The 20,567-nt window shown below is 48.6% G+C and overlaps 1 pseudogene; it reads right to left on the bottom strand.

Moving 5' to 3' along the window:
• Window positions 1–17,701, bottom strand: part of LOC125553772 (putative inactive nicotinamidase At3g16190) — a 46,315-nt pseudogene extending 28,614 nt beyond the window's left edge.
• Between the last annotated feature and the right edge of the window lie 2,866 nt (window positions 17,702–20,567).

Genomic DNA, 20,567 nt, shown 5'->3' with positions numbered 1-20,567 from the left:
GACCCCTCCTATGTATGGGGCACAAGGCAGAATGGCCTCTTCCACAGCTCGAAATGAGCCTCGCAGCCCAGAAACAGCTCACAAAGGGCAACATAACCAGCGATGTGTAATATGGAAGCGGGGGTAAAATTATGCAACTAGAGGCCGTAAAAACTGCAGGAGCCCGCAGGGGAACGGATGGATAAGGAATCCAAGTCCCCTAAGTAAATAAGGGACAAGGCATACCCTCTTCCCCATGGAGGGATTGGGGAAGCTCTCCGCTTGCTCCCCGCCATTATAGGTGGCGAGCCCGTCTCGAACGGGGACCATATATGCTGGAGGGAGAAATCCCTGGGTCTGCAACTCTACTAATTGGCTATGCGGGATGGAACACTTCTCCCAGTCACCGGGCTTAGGGCTACGGGAGCGGGAGGAGGAGCCGCGGTGGCCGGCCATGTTGGAATGGATTTTTTCCGAGCACGCTCCGATGGAAACTCGCCGTGGGAGGATGGTGTGGTTTGGATCTAAGAATCCTCGTTCCTTTAATAGACAGTTTATTTACATGGCTAGGGTGGCGAATGTAAAAATGCCCTGGCTCCTCACATTCGCTCAACACGTGGAAGATAGCCCTTATTGGGCGCAGAAGCCAAGAAGTGCAACATTTATGGGGAACCGGACACTACTCAGCAGATATTCAGAATTTGGAGAGGAACCCACCATGCAATGCCGAAGACGAAACTGCGCGCCGGACTCATCGTCATTGAAGCCCGGTTCACGGGCTACTGAGGGAGTCCTGGATTAGGGGGTCTTCGGACAGCCGGAGTATATCCTTTGGCCGGACTCTTGGACTATGAAGATACAAGATTGAAGACTTCGTCCCGTGTCCGGATGGGACTTTCCTTGGCGTGGAAGGCAAGCTTGGCAATACGGATATGTAGATCTCCTCCCTTGTAACCAACTCTGTGTAACCCTAGCCCCCTCCGGTGTCTATATAAACCGGAGGGTTTAGTCCGTAGGACAACAGACAATTATACCATAGGCTAGCTTCTAGGGTTTGGCATCTACGATCTCGTGGTAGATCAACTCTTGTAATACTCATATCATCAATATCAATGTCAAGACCCCGATTCCAAGTCACATCGATCTAGCCGGTAACACCTCATATCACATTGCGGCCTCACGCACTGTATCCCCACGGGTGTCGCCTTACCATGGCTCGGGACCGTTTGCGCCTTTTGGCTCACGTATATGATAGTGTCGCTAGCATCCATATGACAGAGAACCCGGGCCGACATGGCTAGTCGTGAACCCAAAGCGGCATAGACCTATGGAGACAGGCATACATGAATCACATCGAGCATGTCGGTCATCAGCGAGTGAATCCGGGCTGTAGCACTGGGCTAACAGGACTCCGGGGAACCCAGCTGTAGCAGGCTAGGCAGGACTCCGGAAGTCACCGCGTGACATTTTCCTAAAGGGACAGACATAGGAACGAAGTGAAACACATGCCGGCCAGTCAAGTGTCCTAAGCAGTAGTGCTGGGCTAGCAGGACTCCGGTGAACCGGGCTGTAGCGGACTACTATGGCTCGAGGAGCACTAGACTACATTTCCCGATAAGAAAGGCTGCCAAGGATAAACAACTAGATTTTCGGATCCCACACATACCAAGCATTTCAGTCATACACACAATATGCTCGATATGTGCAAATACAACATGGCATCACAACAAAACTCTACAACTCAAGTACTTTATTTAAAGGCTCCAGAGAGCCATACATAACATGTTCATACAGGTAGGGGTCACATGACCCGACACTCAAGTCATACAAGCATACAAGCACATGCGGAAGCAAATAGTATGAGTACAGACACTAGAAAGAAAGAAGGCTTCTCGAAGCCTGTCTATCTACATAGGGCCCTCCATGGCCAGGATCACCACCTGGGTGGCAAGTCACTCATCGACGCCGAGATCTACATAAAACCCATCGGAGGGGGCGGTGTTGTCGTCTGAAAGCAGTAATTAAAGGAAACATGAGTACAAAGGTACTCAGCAAGTCTTACATCAGAACCTACAATACATGCTCATTCTCAAGAAGGTGGTGGAGTTATTGCAGCAAGCCAGCTTTGACTCTTGGCTAAGCTATCCTACGAGACACCACTAGTAAAATAGTTTTCACACACGAGTCCACTAATCACCAACACAATACTCCACCGGGGATCCTCCCTCGTCATCCTACGAGAGAGCCATCCTCGGTACTCACACTTATCTTGAGTCTTTTAGTAGTAACCATTAACTTGTCTATGAACTGTATAGGCAACCAAGTAGTCCTTTACCGCAGACGCGGCTATTTGAATAGTTTTATACCCTGCAGGGGTGTACTTCGTCACACATGTTTCCACCACTTAGCGTCTGCACACGACATGTTCTCGGCAGACTTCAAGCGAAAGCCGACGTGGGTGTAGAGCACAACCTGACTAACCGCACAAGTCTCTAGTCTAGGTTTATCACCTATTCGGGTTCCATCCGCAAGGAAATCCGGTCGGGGTGTCCTCAACGGCCCCAAACGATGTGTGCAGGGTTCCCGAGATACCAAACGGGCGACTCAGTACACCGTGCCACGGTGTATCTAGCGCATCATAGCCCACCCCTAGGGTCAGCACTACGCACGGCCGCCAACGCATAACCTAAAAACACCAGAAACTAGTTGCAACTCCTGGACAGAGGACGAGAGGGGTCAGTAAGTCGAGCGGGGTCATATTTCAGGGCCCAATGTATGGTAGTAGTTGAATCTTAAATCACGCATACAGATCTCAGTTCTTATGGACGTCCTCAATGAAACAACCCACCATGTACTCCTACATGGCCTCTCATCGATACCTTTACCAAAATATGTTCAACACATCCCTCACATTACCAACATAATTCATTTCACTCTAGCCCATCACCCAGATGAACCAGACCTGACACAACGCAAAGCATAGCAGGCATAGCAAGGTAGGAAACACATACATGGCTCAATCAACTCCTACACATGCTAGTGGGTTTCATCTAGTTACTGTGGCAATGACAGGTCATGCAGAGGATAAGGGTTCAACTACCGTAGCACACAGCAGTTTGAAACGTTGTTGTCTTAATGAAGTAAATGAGAGTAGAGGCGAGAACATGGGATTGTATCGATATGATCAATGGGGATGCTTGCCTAATGGAGTGGTAGTAGGGTACTGCCCTTCAGTTGGATACTCGGAGATATCCTCGGATGTAGAACCTACCACGAAGGACACACAGAACATAACGAACACATGGCAATATGCAACAATATGATGCATGCTATGACATGGCAAAATGATGTGTCCTGCCTAATGCAATGTGAAACAAGTTGAAATGGTTCCATTTGAATCAAAGATTCAAATGAAAGCTTAAGCTCTTATGCATAATAAGTGTATTAGCTTGTTTCACCTAAACATCAAGGTTAAAGTGTTTTGTCATGCATGAAACCATTAGATATGGATAGATTGAATTTTTCTGATCATTTTTCATATATAATTTGTTTGATTTGGAGCTATGGTTAATTTTCTATGATTTTTAGAAGTTTAGGCTATTTTCTGGAATTTCCTATATAAAAATAAATCCAGAAAATGAATAATTGCGTCAGCACTGCGTCACTGTGACGTCAGGGAGTCAAAGGCGCCAGGGGCCAGTCAAACCTGACCAGTGGGGCCCACTGGTCAGTGACTCTGTGCACTAACTACGTTTAGTTAGCCTAATTAACTGGGCAGGGCCCACTAGTCAGTGACTATACTAATTAAACTAACCTAGTTAGTTAGCACTAACAGAGTAAGTAGTCGGGCGGGGCCCGCATGTTAGTGAGATAGAGGGGGAGGTCAACCCGTGTCAGTAGAGTCAACCTCGCCGGTCAGCGGGTCAAAGCCCGCCGGCGTTTAGCTGCCGGCGAGGCCAGACGCGGCGGCGCGCTGCGGGAATCGCCCACAGGGCACCATTTGATGCGCGGAGAGCAGCTACGGGCAGCTGGTGCTCGCCCGCATCCAGCCATGGTGATGGCTTGGCCGGGGAGTGGCCGAAGCATCGCCGGCGACGAGCTTGGCGGAGGCCGAAGCTCGGGTCAGCTCGTGCGCGTGGCCGCAGTGGCCTAGGCGATGCGGCAAAAACGCCTACCACATCTACGCAGCGCGGGGAGTGTGACGGGCACAAGCCCATGACCAAATGGTCACCGGAGCATCGCCGGCGACGTGGTCAGGCAGCGGCGCATTCGGGCACAAGAGGCGCGGCGTCTACGATATTCTAGGGGCGACACGGAAAGCACGGGGAGGTTCAGTAGCTCACAGGGAAGCCGCATGGAGGGTCACTGTGCTCGGGGAAGCTCGGGTGCGGCGGATCGACGACGATGATCGACGGCGGCCGAAGGTTGAAGACGACGGTGGCGGGGACGATGCAGGGGCTCCGGCATCGTGCAGTTCAGCTGGTCGATGTAGTCGACGACGGCGAACCGTCCGGACACGGTGAGAGGGCGCAGGAACGGCGTTGGATGCGGCTGCGGCGAGCAGCGGCGACGGTGACGTCTCGGGCGATGTCGGGAAGGGCGAGAGAGAGGAGCCAGAGGGGAGAGCGAGTGTCTGCGAGGTCGGGGAGAGAGAGGGGGTTCGTCCCACGTCGACAGCTCGACGAGGGGAGCGGCGAGGCGGCGGGCAGCTATGTGGCACGCATGCTGTGCTCGCCGTTGAGCAGCTACTTGCTTGTGCTGGCGAGTGCAAGCAGCTCGCTGGTGCAGGAGGTGGGCTGGGCCAGTAGGTGGGCCGGCTGGTGGGCTTCCAGGTAAGCCTTTCTCTTTCTGCTTTTTGTTTTCTTTTTTTTATTTATTCTGTAACTTTAGGGCTTTAATAGAAATACTAAAACGTTTCCAAAAATCCTGAAAATAATTGTGGGCTCTGTTGGGATTATTCCTAACAGCCCTCACTTAAATCCAGAATTATTTGGGCATTTAAAATATTTTATAGTATTTAAATGCCCAAATTCAAATACTTATGATTCAATCCAAAAAATCCAGAATGTCCTAGAAAAGAGTGCACCATTTTTGCTAGGGGTTTTAGCCCAAACTAGAAATGATGAACATTTTGTGAAGGGCATTTTGGGTTCATTGAAACCAATTTTAGTAAACCCTAGTTGGTTTAAGGGGGTGCTGGGGGTTCTGTCATCCCCATTTCACCTTTCTGGAAAATTTAAACATGATGCAAGCACTCTAATGCATGAACTAGCTAGGGTGTGACAACTCACCCCCACTCAAAAGAATCTCGTCCCGAGATTTAGGATCTGTTGGGAAGAAGGTGGGGTACTCGAGTCGAAGACGATCCTCCCTTTCCCAAGTGGCTTCTTTCTCGGAATGGTGTGACCATTGAACCTTGAGAAACTTGATGTTATGGCGTCGAGTGGTACGCTCGGCTTGATCAAGGATACGAACGGGATATTCCCGATATGATAGGTTATCTTATAGATCAAGCGTTTCGTGGTCCACTCCACGGATAGGATCCGCGAAGCAACGCCTAAGTTGAGAAACGTGGAAGACATCGTGAACTCTGGAAAGATGCGGAGGTAGTTCCAATTGGTAGGCAACTTCTCCTTGTTTGGCAAGAATGCGAAAGGGTCCAATGTAATGAGGAGCCAATTTGCCTTTGATACCGAAACGATGGGTTCCTTTTAACGGAGTAACCTGAAGGTAAGCCTTCTCGCCGACTTCATAAGTCATGAGCTTATGTTTACGATCATATTGGCTCTTTTGACGAGAATTTGGTTGACTCGCTCTACTTGACCACTTGATTGAGGGTGGAAGGCGGTACTAAAAGAGAGACGAGTTCCCATAGCATTTTGGAAACTTTCCCAAAATCGAGAGGCGAAGAGACTCCCACGGTCTGAGTTAATTTCCAATGGGACACCATGAAGAGACACTATTCGGGAGATGTATAGGTCAGCTAGCTGGCTAGCGGAGATACTCTCACGAACAGGTAGGAAATGGGCTACTTTGGAAAGATGGTCGATCATGACAAAGATGGCATTATTCCCTCTCTTGGTCCTTGGAAACCCAGTAATGAAGTCCATACTGATCTTATCCCATTTCCATTCAGGAATGGCCAAAGGTTGAAGGGTGCCAGCAGGCCGTTGATGCTCTGCTTTAACACGACGACAAACGTCGCAACTAGCAATGTATTGAGCAATTTCTCTCTTCATCCTAGTCCACCAAAACCTCTGGCGTAGGTCTTGATACATTTTAGTACTACCGGGATGAATGGTGAGAGGGGATTCATGAGCTTCCTTAAGGATCAACTGGCGTAGATGTTGTTTCTTGGGAACCACCAAGCGGTTCTCAAAGAAAACAACACCTCGTTCATCCATGGAAAACCATTTAGCAACTCCGCTAGCAATGTTTTCCTTAATTCGGGATATGCCCTTATCACGCTTCTGGGCAGCTATGATTTGATCTGTAAGGTTAGGTTTCGCCACCAGGGTGGATAGGAATCCTCGAGGAACAATGTGAAGATTAAGCTTACGAAATTCCTCATGGAGAAGTGGTTGACTTTGTTGTAACATCAGGTTGTTACAATAAGATTTACGATTTAGCGCATCAGCCATGACATTGGCTTTGCCCGGGGTGTAAGTTATTCCTAAGTCGTAACCCGAGATCAACTCGACCCAACGTCTTTGCCTAAGATTCAAATCCGGTTGGGTGAAGATATATTTCAAACTTTAATGATCGGTGAAGATCTCGCAACGATTACCGAGAAGGTAATGTCACCAAGTTTTGAGTGCATGGACTACAGCTGCAAGCTCTAGATCATGTGTGGGATAGTTTTCCTCATGGGGGTGTAATTGCCGTGAAGCATAGGCAATTACCTGATGATTTTGCATCAGTATGCAACCCAGTCCTTGTCACGAGGCGTCGCAATAGATAATAAAGTCCTTGGAGAAATCTGGTGGTACCAGTATGGGAGCAGATGTCAGGCGTCTTTTCAGTTCCTGAAAGCTGAACTCGCACTGTGGGGTCCACTCGAACTTTTTATCTTTCTTGAGGAGTTCAGTTAGAGGTTTAGCAACCTTGGAGAAATTCTCAACGAAGCGGCGGCAATAGCTCGCTAAGCCAAGGAAGCTCCGAACTTGCTTGACTGTCTCAGGTGGAGTCCAATCAAGGATGGCTTGAACTCGCTCGGGATTGACAGCAATACCCTTACCAGAGATTACATGGCCTAGATAGGTCACTTCTGTCAACCAAAATTCACACTTGGAGAATTTGGCATAAAGGCGATGCTCTCGAAGTTTCGTCAATACCAGCCTTAGATGTTCGGCATGTTCCTCTTCATTCTTGGAGTAGATGAGTATATCATCGAGGTATACCACGACGAATTTATCCAAATACTCCATGAAGAACGAGTTCATTAACCGAGAGAAGGTGGCTGGGGCATTGGTTAAACCGGAGGACATAACGGTGTACTCGTATTGGCCATAATGAGTAACAAAGGCCGTTTTGGGAATGTCCCCGTTTCTGATTTTGATTTGATGGTAGCCCAACCTCAAATCCATCTTGGAAAATACTGAGGATCCAGCGAGCTGATCATACAGATCGTTAATCCTGGGAAGCGGGTACTTGTTCTTGATAGTGACCAAGTTGACAGGTCGGTAATCTACAACCATCCGATCCGTTCCATCCTTCTTCTTGACGAAGAGGATGGGGCAAGCCCAAGGAGAGGAACTAGGACAGATGAAACCTTTTTTCAAGGACTCATCGAGTTGGTTCTTAAGCTCGGCTAGTTCTAAGGGTGCCATCTTATAGGGTCTTCTAGAAATTGGAACGGTTCCTGGAACAAGGTCTATCACAAACTCGACATCCCTGTCAGGTGGAACACCTGGCAGTTCTTCTGGGAAGACATTCGGAAAGTCCCAGACTACCGGAATATCTTCAAGGTCTGGAAGGGGGTTGGCATTTAGGGAGTAAAGCTGGCGCTTGGCCACTCGAATTAAGACATTGACTGTCTTGCCCGATGGGTGAGTAAGTTGAACGGTTCTAGTGGCACAATCAATCTTAGCATAATGAGCTGACATCCAGTCCATACCCAAGATGATGTCTATGTCTGAGGACTTGAGAGCTATTAAAGATGCAAGGAAGACAAGTCTATCAACAAGAATATCGTTCCCATGGCTTACTCTAGAAGTTTGCCATTTGGAACCCGGAGTTTGAATTACCATGGAAGTGGGCATGTCACAGAATGTTGTGTTATGCAATCGAGCATAGTTCTCGGATATGAATGAATGAGATGCTCCAGTATCGAAAAGAACAGATGCCGGATGGCAATTCACATGGAGCGTACCAAGGACGACGTTAGGATCCTCATGAGCCTCCTCAGCTAAGACATAGTTGACATGACCATGTGCAGTGGTGACCGGCTTGGCGTAGAATGTCTTTCCCGCTGGCTTACCACGGCCAACGGACTTTCCAGACTGATTGGGGTTGTTGTTTTGGGGACACTCTCGACTATAGTGACCCGGCTCTCCACTCTTGAAACATGTCACAACATTGGGGCGTGGAGCAGCATTAGCAGCGGGGCCACCATAGGGCTTGGGCGGTGCAAACTGCTGGTTGGGGCGAGGCGCCTCAAGGGATGGCCTCGGAATGAACCTGGGTGGCAGTGCCATGCTTGGAATCCACACCCGGCGCTTCTGAAATCCAGAGCCGGATGAAGAGCCAAAATCACGAGAGTGCTTGCATGAAGCATCATAGTCAAACTGACCTGTCTCAGCATTGATGGCTTTATTGACCAACTTCTGAAAGGAGGTGCACTCGTGCAGACGAAGATCGCGGCGAAGCTCAGGGCTAAGTCCCTTGCGGAACCTTGCCTGCTTCTTAGCGTCGGTGGATACCTCTTCAGGAGCATATCGTGCCAGATTCCCAAATTCATGACTATATGCATCCACAGTCAGTCTCCCTTGGGTGAAATTGCAGAACTCTTCCCTCTTGCGATCCATGAGACCTTCCGAGATGTGATGCTCACGGAAAGCCTCACTGAATTCAGCCACAGTAGAGATTTGGCCGACCGGGCGCATAGCCTCAAAGTTTTCCCACCAAAGGCTAGCAGGGCCTTCGAGGTGATAGGCAGCATAGGTAACCTTATCAGCTTCGGCTACGTTAGCAGAACGTAGCTTGTGTGTGATGCTGCGGAGCCAGTCATCCGCGTCGAGGGGCTCGACGGAATGATTAAACTTTGGTGGGTACAACTTGATAAAGTCATTGATTGACACCAGGTCATTTCGCTGATGGCGTGTAGTGTTCTACTCAATCCGCTCCAGCAAGCGGTTAGTCTCGCGCTTGTTTCTTCCCGCCTCCAGCATCACTTCGGCCAGAGAAGGCGGGTGAGGCAGATTTTCACCCCTAACTGCACTGGCTTCCCCCTGCTCCGGGGCAGCAGGGTTGCTGCGGGTGTTGACCATCCTAGGAGAAAACAAGACAACGGTTTAGATAAGGATGGTATAAACTTAGCAAGGAAGTGCATAATGTAATGGATAACATGGAATGCTAAGATGTTCATTGCACGACATGGTAATATAGAAGCTGCCATATATATACCATTGGTCATACACACCGTACATAGTTTAGTACAAGCCCAGGCTAGAGTACAACTATGGTTGAAGACATTACATCTCATCGAAGGCATTCCAAGCTCCTGTACATTATTTTTCTACACCTCCGGAGCGTGATACACACCAAGTCGTATCCCACGGTCACGCAGGACTGTGGAGAATACAACTACTACAATACTCGTGAAACTACTACTAGCTCAGCCGGCTCTGTAGTAATCCTCATAGAAGTCGCCGCCAAAGCCTGGAAGTGGAACATGATCATCTGGGAACAGACGGTCCTGCGGAACCTGCGGACCATAGGGACTCGGATGTGGCCTCGGTCCCACAGGTGGTGGCAGACGGGGACCATGAGGAGGGGTGATGCCTCCTACATCGCGCCCACTCCATACAATCTGGAAATCCAGACCGTACAGGGTACAAATCCCTCAGGTCCATGTATCCTTCCTGTACCGCAGGTGCAAACCGAGTCAAAGTGGCCCAGTGATCAGCACGAGAGTTGAAAAGCTCCATACGCAAGGCCCGATTTTCGCGGTCCTTATCCTCGAGCATCTCGGCAGTGGTGCGGAGTAGTGACTCCTCATGTGTAGAGTCATAGTACAAAGCCTGATAGTACCCCTGTGCTCCGGGAAGTGAGGCTGGCATGTAACGAAAATCGGTGTTCTGTAGCAAGGCAGTCCTGGCTCGAATGATAGTCATCATTGAATAGGATGCATCCTGCACAGACATCTCAACAGTGACCCCAAGTCCATAGGAACAGTGAAGGGGCTCAGTGGCTCCAGGATAAGAGGGATATATCCTGACGGTACATAGGTACTAGCTCTGGTTGAAATCTCTGAACTGCTCCTTGACGGTATATTCCGGATACCACCAATAGCCTGACTCGACCATCACTCGAACCAACATGGCCGTGTGGCTGGGCACATCAAGGCACAGGGTCAGACGAACCACTTGGTTCTGTGAACGGGTGGCCATCTAAAAGCACAGGATAATGCAAAGGCATTAGAATTTTCTAGGGGAAATCGGACAGCATAATGGCTGTAAATGCTCAGAAAAAGATTTGAGACATCCACAACAGTTTGCAATACCACTCAACAACATCATATCAAGGTTCTAATTCAACTGGCAACATACTAAAAGTAGTAGAAATTGTACTGTGGCTGGTAACAACAATCCTATAAGGTACTACGGATTAGTAACACGTGAACCTGACAGAAGAAGAGAGCCTAGTCCTTAACCCACATTGAAACAGAAGAGAATGACTCAGATCAGAGGGCATAAGGTAAAGGAGTAAAAAGAGCATTACGTTCCCTCCCACAATCAATTCCGCTACATATAACTAAAGCATTTCTAGACTCGACATCGACCAGTTTGGCTCAATGAACCTGCAGGCAGTCCGGCTCTGATACCAACGTTGTCCGGACCCCGATTCCAAGTCACATCGATCTAGCCGGTAACACCTCATATCACATTGCGGCCTCACGCACGGTATCCCCACGGGTGTCGCCTTACCATGGCCCGGGACCGTTTGCGCCTTTTGGCTCACGTATATGATAGTGTCGCTAGCATCCATATGACAGAGAACCCGGGCCGACATGGCTAGTCGTGAACCCAAAGCGGCACAGACCTATGGAGACAGGCATACATGAATCACATCGAGCATGTCGGTCATCAGCGAGTGAATCCGGGCTGTAGCACTGGGCTAACAGGACTCCGGGGAACCCGACTGTAGCAGGCTAGACAGGACTCCGGAAGTCACCGCGTGACATTTACCCGAAGGGACAGACATAGGAACGAAGTGAAACACATGCCGGCCAGTCAAGTGTCCTGAGCAGTAGTGCTGGGCTAGCAGGACTCCGGTGAACCGGGCTGTAGCAGACTACTATGGCTCGAGGAGCACTAGACTACATTTCCCCATAAGAAAGGCTGCCAAGGATAAACAACTAGATTGTCGGATCCCACGCATACCAAGTATTTCATACCTACGCTGTGAGGACCCCGATTCCAAGTCACATCGATCTAGCCGGTAACACCTCATATCACATTGCGGCCTCACGCACGGTATCCCCACGGGTGTCGCCTTACCATGGCCTGGGACCGTTTGCGCCTTTTGGCTCACTTATATGATAGTGTCGCTAGCATCCATATGACAGAGAATCCGGGCCGACATGGCTAGTCGTGAACCCAAAGCGGCACAGACCTAAGGAGACAGGCATACATGAATCACATCGAGCATGTCGGTCATCAGCGAGTGAATCCGGGCTGTAGCACTGGGCTAACAGGACTCCGGGGAACCCGACTGTAGCAGGCTAGGCAGGACTCCGGAAGTCACCGCGTGACATTTTCCTAAAGGGACAGACATAGGAACGAAGTGAAACACATGCCGGCCAGTCAAGTGTCTTGAGAAGTAGTGCTGGGCTAGCAGGACTCCGGTGAACCGGGCTGTAGCGGACTACTATGGCTCGAGGAGCACTAGACTACATTTCCTGATAAGAAAGGCTGCCAAGGATAAACAACTAGATTGTCGGATCCCACACATACCAAGCATTTCAATCATACACACAATATGCTCGATATGTGCAAATACAACATGGCATCACAACAAAACTCTACAACTCAAGTACTTTATTTAAAGGCTCCAGAGAGCCATACATAACATGTTCATACAGGTAGGGGTCACATGACCCGACACTCAAGTCATACAAGCATACAAGCACATGCGGAAGCAAATAGTATGAGTACAAACACTAGAAAGAAAGAAGGCTTCTCGAAGCCTGTCTATCTACATAGGGCCCTCCATGGCCAGGATCACCACCTGGGTGGCAAGTCACTCATCGACGTCGAGATCTACATAAAACCCATCGGAGGGGGCGGTGTTGTCGTCTGAAAGCAGTAATTAAAGGAAACATGAGTACAAAGGTACTCAGCAAGTCTTACATCAGAACCTACAATACATGCTCATTCTCAAGAAGGTGGTGGAGTTATTGCAGCAAGCCAGCTTTGACTCTTGGCTAAGCTATCCTACGAGACACCACTAGTAAAATAGTTTTCGCACACGAGCCCACTAATCACCAACACAATACTCCACCGGGGATCCTCCCTCGTCATCCTACGAGAGAGCCATCCTCGGTACTCACACTTATCTTGAGTCTTTTAGTAGTAACCATTAACTTGTCTATGAACTGTATAGGCAACCAAGTAGTCCTTTACGCGGACGCGGCTATTCGAATAGTTTTATACCCTGCAGGGGTGTACTTCGTCACACATGTTTTCACCACTTAGCGTCTGCACACGACATGTGCTCGGTAGACTTCAAGCGAAAGCCGACGTGGGTGTAGAGCACAACCTGACTAACCGCACAAGTCTCTAGTCTAGGTTTATCGCCTATTCGGGTTCCATCCGCAAGGAAATCCGGTCGGGGTGTCCTCAACGGCCCCAAACGATGTGTGCAGGGTTCCCAAGACACCAAACGGGTGACTCGATACACCGTGCCACGGTGTATCTACCGCATCATAGCCCACCCCTAGGGTCAGCGCTACGCACGGCTGCCAACACATAACCTACAAACACCAGAAACTAGTTCCAACTCCTGGATAGAGGACCAGAGGGGTCAGTAAGTCGAGCAGGGTCATATTTCAGGACCCAATGTATGGTAGTGGCTGAATCTTAAATCACACATACAGATCTCAGTTCTTATGGACGGCCTCAATGAAACAACCCACCATGTACTCCTACATGGCCTCTCATCGATACCTTTACCAAAACATGTTCAACACATCCCTCACATTACCGACATAATCATTTCACTCTAGCCCATCACCCAGATGAACCAGACCTGACACAACGCTAAGCATAGCAGGCAAAGCAAGGTAGGAAACACATACATGGCTCAATCAACTCCTACACATGCTAGTGGGTTTCATCTAGTTACTGTGGCAATGATAGGTCATGCAGAGAATAAGGGTTCAACTACCGTAGGACACAGCAGTTTGAAACGTTGTTGTCTTAATGAAGTAAATGAGAGCATAGGCGAGAACATGGGATTGTATCGATATGATCAATGGGGCTGCTTGCTTGATGGAGTGGTAGTAGGGTACTGCCCTTCAGTTGGATACTCGGAAATATCCTCGGAGGCAGAACCTACCACGAAGGACACACAGAACATAATCAACACATGGCAATATGCAACAATATGATGCATCCTACGACATGGCAAAATGATGTGTCCCACCTAATGCAATGTGAAACAAGTTGAAATGGTTCCATTTGAATCAAACATTCAAATGAAAGCTTAAGCTCTTATGCATAATAACTGTATTAGCTTGTTTCACCTAAACAGCAAGGTTAAAGTGTTTTGTCATACATGAAACCATTATAGATGGACAGATTGAATTTTTCTGATCATTTTTCATATATAATTTGTTTGATTTGGAGCTATGGTTGATTTTCTATGATTTTTAGAAGTTTCGGCTATTTTCTGGAATTTCCTATATAAAAATAAATCCAGAAAATGAATAATTGCGTCAGCACTGCGTCACTGTGACGTCAGCGAGTCAAAGGCGCCAGGGGCCAGTCAAACCTGACCAGTGGGGCCCACTGGTCAGTGACTCTGTGCACTAACTACGTTTAGTTAGCCTAATTAACTGGGTAGGGCCCACTAGTCAGTGACTATACTAATTAAACTAACCTAGTTAGTTAGCACTAACAGGGTAATTAGTCGGGCGGGGCCCGCATGTCAGTGAGATAGAAGGGGAAGTCAACCCGTGTCAGCAGAGTCAACCTCGCCGGTCAGCGGGTCAAAGCCCGCCGGCGTTTAGCCGCCGGCGAGGCCAGACGCGGCGGCGCGCTGCGGGAATCGCCCACAGGGCACCATTTGATGCGCGGAGAGCAGCTACGGGCAGCTGGTGCTTGCCTGCATCCAGCCGTGGTGATGGCTTGGCCGAGGAGTGGCCGGAGCATCGCCGGCGACGAGCTTGGCGGAGGCCGAAGCTCGGGTCAGCTCGTGCGCGTGGCTGCAGTGGCCTAGGCGATGCGGCGAAAGCGCCTACCACATCTACGCAGCGCGGGAAGTGTGACGGGCACAAGCCCGTGACCAAATGGTCACTAGAGCATCGCCGGCGACGTGGTCAGGCGGCGGCGCATTCGGGCACAAGAGGCGCGGCGTCTATGGTATTCTAGGGGCGAAACGGAAAGCACGGGGAGGTTCAGCAGCTCACAGGGAAGCCACAGGGAGGGTCAGTGTGCTCGGGGAAGCTCGGGTGCGGCGGATCGACGACGACGATCGACGGCGGCCGAAGGTTGAAGACGATGGTGGCGGGGACGATGCAGGGGCTCCGGCGTCGTGCAGCTCGGCTGGTTGACGTAGTCGACGACGGCGAACCGTCCGGACACGTTGAGAGGGCGCGGGGACGGCGTTGGACGCGGCTGCGGCGAGCAGCGGCGACGGTGACGTCTCAGGCGACGTCGAGGAGGGTGAGAGAGAGGAGCCAGAGGGGAGAGCGAGTGTCTGCGAGGTCGGGGAGAGAGAGGGGGTTCGTCCCACGTCGACAGCTCGACGAGGGGAGCGGCGAGGCGGCGGGCAGCTGCGTGGCACGCATGCTGTGCTCGCCGTCGAGCAGCTGCTTGCCTGTGCTGGCGAGTGCAAGCAGCTCGCTGGCGCAGGAGGTGGGCTGGGCCAGTAGGTGGGCCGGCTGGTGGGCTTCCAGGTAAGCCTTTCTCTTTCTGCTTTCTGTTTTCTTTTTTTATTTATTCTGTAACTTTAGGGCTTTAATAAAAATACTAAAACATTTCCAAAAATCCTAAAAATAATTGTGGGCTCTGTTGGGATTATTCCTAACAGCTCTCACTTAAATCCAGAATTATTTGGTCATTTAAAATATTTTATAGTATTTAAATGCCCAAATTCAACTACTTATTATTTAATCCAAAAAGTCCAGAATGTCCTAAAAAAGAGTGCACCATTTTTGCCAGGGGTTTTAACCCGAACCAAAAATTATGAACATTTTGTGAAGGGCATTTTGGGTTCATTGAAACCAATTTTAGTAAACCCTAGTTGGTTTAAGGGGGTGCTGGGGTTTTGTCATCCTCATTTCACCTTTCTGGAAAATTTAAACATGATGCAAGCACTCTAATGCATGAACTAGCTAGGGTGTGACAATCAATCAAGCAGGACGTCGGGTATTACCTCCATCAAGAGGGCCCGAACCTGGGTAAACATCGTGTCCCCTGCCTCCTGTTACCATCCGCCTTAGACGCACAGTTCGGGACCCCCTACCCGAGATCCGCCGGTTTTGACACCGACAGTGTGACTAGACAAAGAGAGGTTAGCTTGCAGATTGCAAAATGCATGATCCAGTTAGTATCACAAAGCATGTTCAGCAGAATTTAGAATTGCATGTGCTTTCAATACAACCAAGAAGAAATTAATTCAGCAGTTGCACTTGCACATACACCATACCGAAGCAAAAGAGAAGTTATTCAAAATTGAAGTGTGTGCGGCATATTACCAGAAATGAGAAAGACATGTTAGTTAGAGTATTCGTTTTGTATCAGATTTTAATATAACACCATACCATTGCAAACATGTGACAGCAATCAACTTTGTGCCTTTTCTAGATGAAACAAATAAAGCATGCCAGCAACTACTTAATTCAGCAACCCTCTAATGCCCTGATTGGAAACTTCGATTAGAGAGAGTAGTACTATGTCTATTGCCCCACATCAAATTTTGTGTTTGCAATGCTATCATTCCAGTTGTTGCCCTACATGAATAGTAAAAAAGGAAATTGCTTGAATTTGTAACCAAATCAGGGTAGGGGCCAAAGTGAAACATCTCACCATCTGATGAAAAATTGCTGACAGATGGTGGAGACCCAAACAGTGGCAATTGCTTTTGTGCTAAAAAAGTGTTGGAGAAGAAACAGTAATTTATTATGTACTTATGCAAAGCAGGATACTCAAAAGACCAACTGAGTGGATTCTGGAAAGAACGAGACCATTATTTACTACTTCCTCCGATCCATAAACAAAAGCTGTACTAAATTAGCCACAACTAATAGGGAGTGCTTGTTATGCAAAGCAGGATTATTATTTTTTAAGTGAGTGGATTCTGGATAGAACGAGACCATTTGTTTGGCACAAGGAATTTGTTAGGTCTCATACTGCCATAGACCATTCTTGAACTTGCCAAAGAAATTAGTACTAGCGCACAGGGACTTGTACATTGTTAGGTGTGCGCATGCGAATTCGTCCTCGTTAAGCATACATGGAGAATTGCAAGGCTAACCGAACGGAAGCAGCAGAATAGGAACCGTAGGTAGCACCACGCCAAGAAGAGATTACATAGAACACGAATTAAAATGGACCACTCCTGAATGGACCAAGAAATCACTTAGGTCTGGCTGCATTGAGCCAAGATATTAGACTCGTCTTGCAAAGAAATACTCCCTCCGTTCCAAATTACTCGTCGCAGAAATAGATGTATCTAAAACTAAAATACATCTAGATCATCTATACATGCGACAAGTAATTCAGAACGGAGGAGTAATAAGTAACAATAAATTCGATTCTCATATGCATGTTGCTGTTTAAGAAGAGCCAAACTAGTACTCCTACCAGAAAAGAAAATTACCAAACAAGGAAGATTCCTCCCTTCCGCGCCACGGCGACGGCCTCAACGACGGCGGGGATTACGGCCTCGCCGCCAGTGACCAGCAGTGGGCTGCGCATCTCCGGGTCTACGAAATCCTTCTGCAAGCCATCACCGTTTGCAGCAATAATTCACAAGTAGAGTGGATAGGAAACCCACCAAACAAGAGGAAAAGAGACCCCAAAATAAGAGAATTCTTTTACAAGAGGGAAGGAAACCCCACCTGCATGTCGATGACGAGCATGGTCGTCTCGCTCCACTTGGCGGCGGCCGCCATGGATCGCTGCGACTTGAAGCGGCTGGTCGGGATCCTGGGGATTATGGCAGCGACGCCACCTCCGGAGAACCAGCGCTTCCTGAGGTAGGGGAGGAGTGTTGGAATTGTGTCCTGCAACTATATGCAAATTTCTTGGAACTAATAATATTCAGAATACCTTATTATAGAATTATACATGTATTTATACATGGAATTACTTTACATGATTATCATGGAATTATCACTTGTTGGAATGTACTTAAGTAATATATATGCTTAAGAAAGTTGGTCGATTATCAGTGGAATACAAATATACTATTTATATTGGAAAAACTACCCGCGTACACAGATGACTGGAAGGAGCTACATCGTATAGTTAGGTTACAACCCTAATGTTGATCTACGTAATTAGAGGAATTTACACTCTATTATGGCGCGTTGCTCACAAGCGCGTGCTCCGGGGACATAACAGGTAGAATCCGTTAATAGGCAAATATGATTGTGGTTGGTAATTTGATCTGGACTCTATCCCGGAAACTAGTGGAGAAGACTAGGAATCTTATATCTGTATAAGAGGTGGACTCTTTGGAAAAACACTATAAGAAGGTCCCTACCCCCTAGCCTCACATATGCGATTTGTGAGCGACACCACGGATAAGCGCAGAGGAATAGTGGATAGACCACAAACCCTGAATTTATAACATTGGTATCAGAGGCTAGGTTCCATCACTACTGATCGGTTGCTATTCTGCACCGGCGCCGGTCAGGGAAAAGATTCTCCGCTGCGCACTCTGCCACCACGTATCTGCTTTGCCGCCCACTTGTCCACGCTCGTCGCGTGCTCACCTTCCCGCTGTATCCGTGACGCGTGGTGCTGCATTGTGTTGCATCCCGTGCAAGCACGCACGAAATCGGTCAAGGCTTCGCCCGATCTGAAAAAGTATTGCAAGTATAATCCTTTTTTGGGGCAGATGGATCAAGGAGGCACATCAAGTAAATCACGAAAGTAATACATCCACGTGCAGTATGTGTTTTTTTTGTTTTGAATAAAAAGGTAGAGCACTTTCTACCTTATACCCGGATGACCGTAGTCATTTACATGAAGGTGATGTTAACGCCGCACATTGTGTGTGGCAGGCCATCACCAGGCCTGAGGAAGGAAACAAAGAAGAAGTTGGGGAGGGAAGAGTCGATTTCTCTAAGAGCTAATTAGGAGCAAGGGTATTTGCCCACAAAGAAAAGTTTTTTCTATCTTGCACGCTAGCTCGGAATCTCCAAAGTCTGAAGAGATCGGCGACGTTGCTGTAGAGCTCCCTCTCCTTCCAAGAAGATCCATTGAACACCAGATCATTCCTGGCATTCCAAAGGGCGACTGCGCATGCTATGAATAGGACATTCCACTTCGTGCCATATCGAACCCTTGCCGTCTGCGAGCTCATGAGATCTTGTGCCGTCAGACAAGATGATGCAAGGTCTTGCAACCCTAGCTTGGCACATAGGGCTTGCGCTAGCTTGCAGCGTAGCAAGAGCTGGTTCATTGTTTCCGCGGCCGGGCAAAGATCGCATCCGTTATGTGATACCAGTCTGTCCCAATGCTTTCTGAGCATATTGTCTCTTGTGTTATGCCTGTCCTGGAGGGCAATCCACATGAAAACACGGTTCTTGTGCGGTATGATCCTGTCCCAAGTGTACTTGGCTGACAGACAGAGGATCCCGCGGAAAGTGAACAACTTGTAAAAGTATGCGGTGGTGGTAGCCTTGTCTCCCAGGAGAGGTTCTCTGTGATCAGGCGTACCTTCATGTAGCTGAATATTACTCAACAGCACAACTACGTCTTGAAGCTCCTGTGTTGCTATGGCAGAGAGGTTTGGGTGAAGCTGAATATTCCATTGTCCGTCTGTAAACTGGGAAGCAACGGTGCAGCACTGTGATGTAGAGAAAGAAAAAAGAGTGGGAAAGCATGTCTTGAGTCGACCACATTCGACCCAGTGATCATGCCAGAAAGCAGTGCCCCGGCCATCACCAACCTTGCATTTGGTCGCTTCCATTACCACACTTATGGTGGATCGAAATCCTCTCCAGATGGAGGTGTCCCGATGCTGTGGAGAGCAGGAGATTTCTCTATGATAGTATGTGCGTGCAAACCAATCATAGCAAGGCACATCGCATTGTTGCAGGATCTTTGCCGTGAATTTGCATACGAGGGCCCTATTGTGTGCTGCAATGTCTCTCACTCCCAACCCGCCATGTTCCTTTGGCAGCGTGTCATTTTCCCAGGCGACAAGGCATTGCCCTCCTTTTGCTTGATTCTTACCCTGCCATAGAAATCCTCTCAGAATTCGTTCAACCTGGTCGAGTGATTGCTGTGGCCAAAGAAAGCAGCCCATGAAGTAACTGGGAATCACTGCCAAGACAGCATTGACCAATGTAAGGCGCCCCCCCCAAGACAGATAGCTTGCAAGCTAGCCTGATAGTCGTTTGTCCACCTTGTGAATCACCGGCATCAATAACCCATGAGTGATCTTGTTAAGAGAGAGGCGTAGTCCTAGATACGTGCATGGGAAAGCTGTAAGTTGACATTGCAGAAGATCAACAACAATCTGACTAGTCTGTGTGTCAAGGCAAACTGGCATGAGAGTGCTCTTATGGTAGTTGATCTTAAGTCCTGTGAAATCACTGAAGGCCTGTAAGATCCGTTTGATAATCTGTGCTTGTTGTATGTCCCCTTGCATCAAAATCAACGTGTCGTCCGCGTACTGTAGGACTGGGAAGGGGCCATCACCGCCAAGCCGGTGTTTCAGATTCCCCGCTTGGTGTTCCTTCCTGCAGAGCTGCTGCAAAACATCGGCTATCAGGATGAAAAGGTAGGGAGAAAGTGCGTCCCCCTGCCTTAGACCACTTTTCAGAATGATCTCGTCTCCAACAGATCCGTTGATAACTATCTTGGACGAGCTGGTTGAAAGGATGTCATGTATCCATCTGACCCATCTGCATCCAAAACCCCTGGCAGCCAAAATGAGCTTCAGAGCATCCCAGCTAACACTATCGA

The sequence above is a fragment of the Triticum urartu genome, chromosome 4A, assembly GCF_056163025.1.
Source record: "Triticum urartu cultivar PI428250 chromosome 4A, HENAU_Tu73, whole genome shotgun sequence".
In the NCBI taxonomy this organism is placed as follows: Eukaryota; Viridiplantae; Streptophyta; class Magnoliopsida; order Poales; family Poaceae; genus Triticum; species Triticum urartu.
This window is presented reverse-complemented; position numbering and strand designations above follow the sequence as displayed.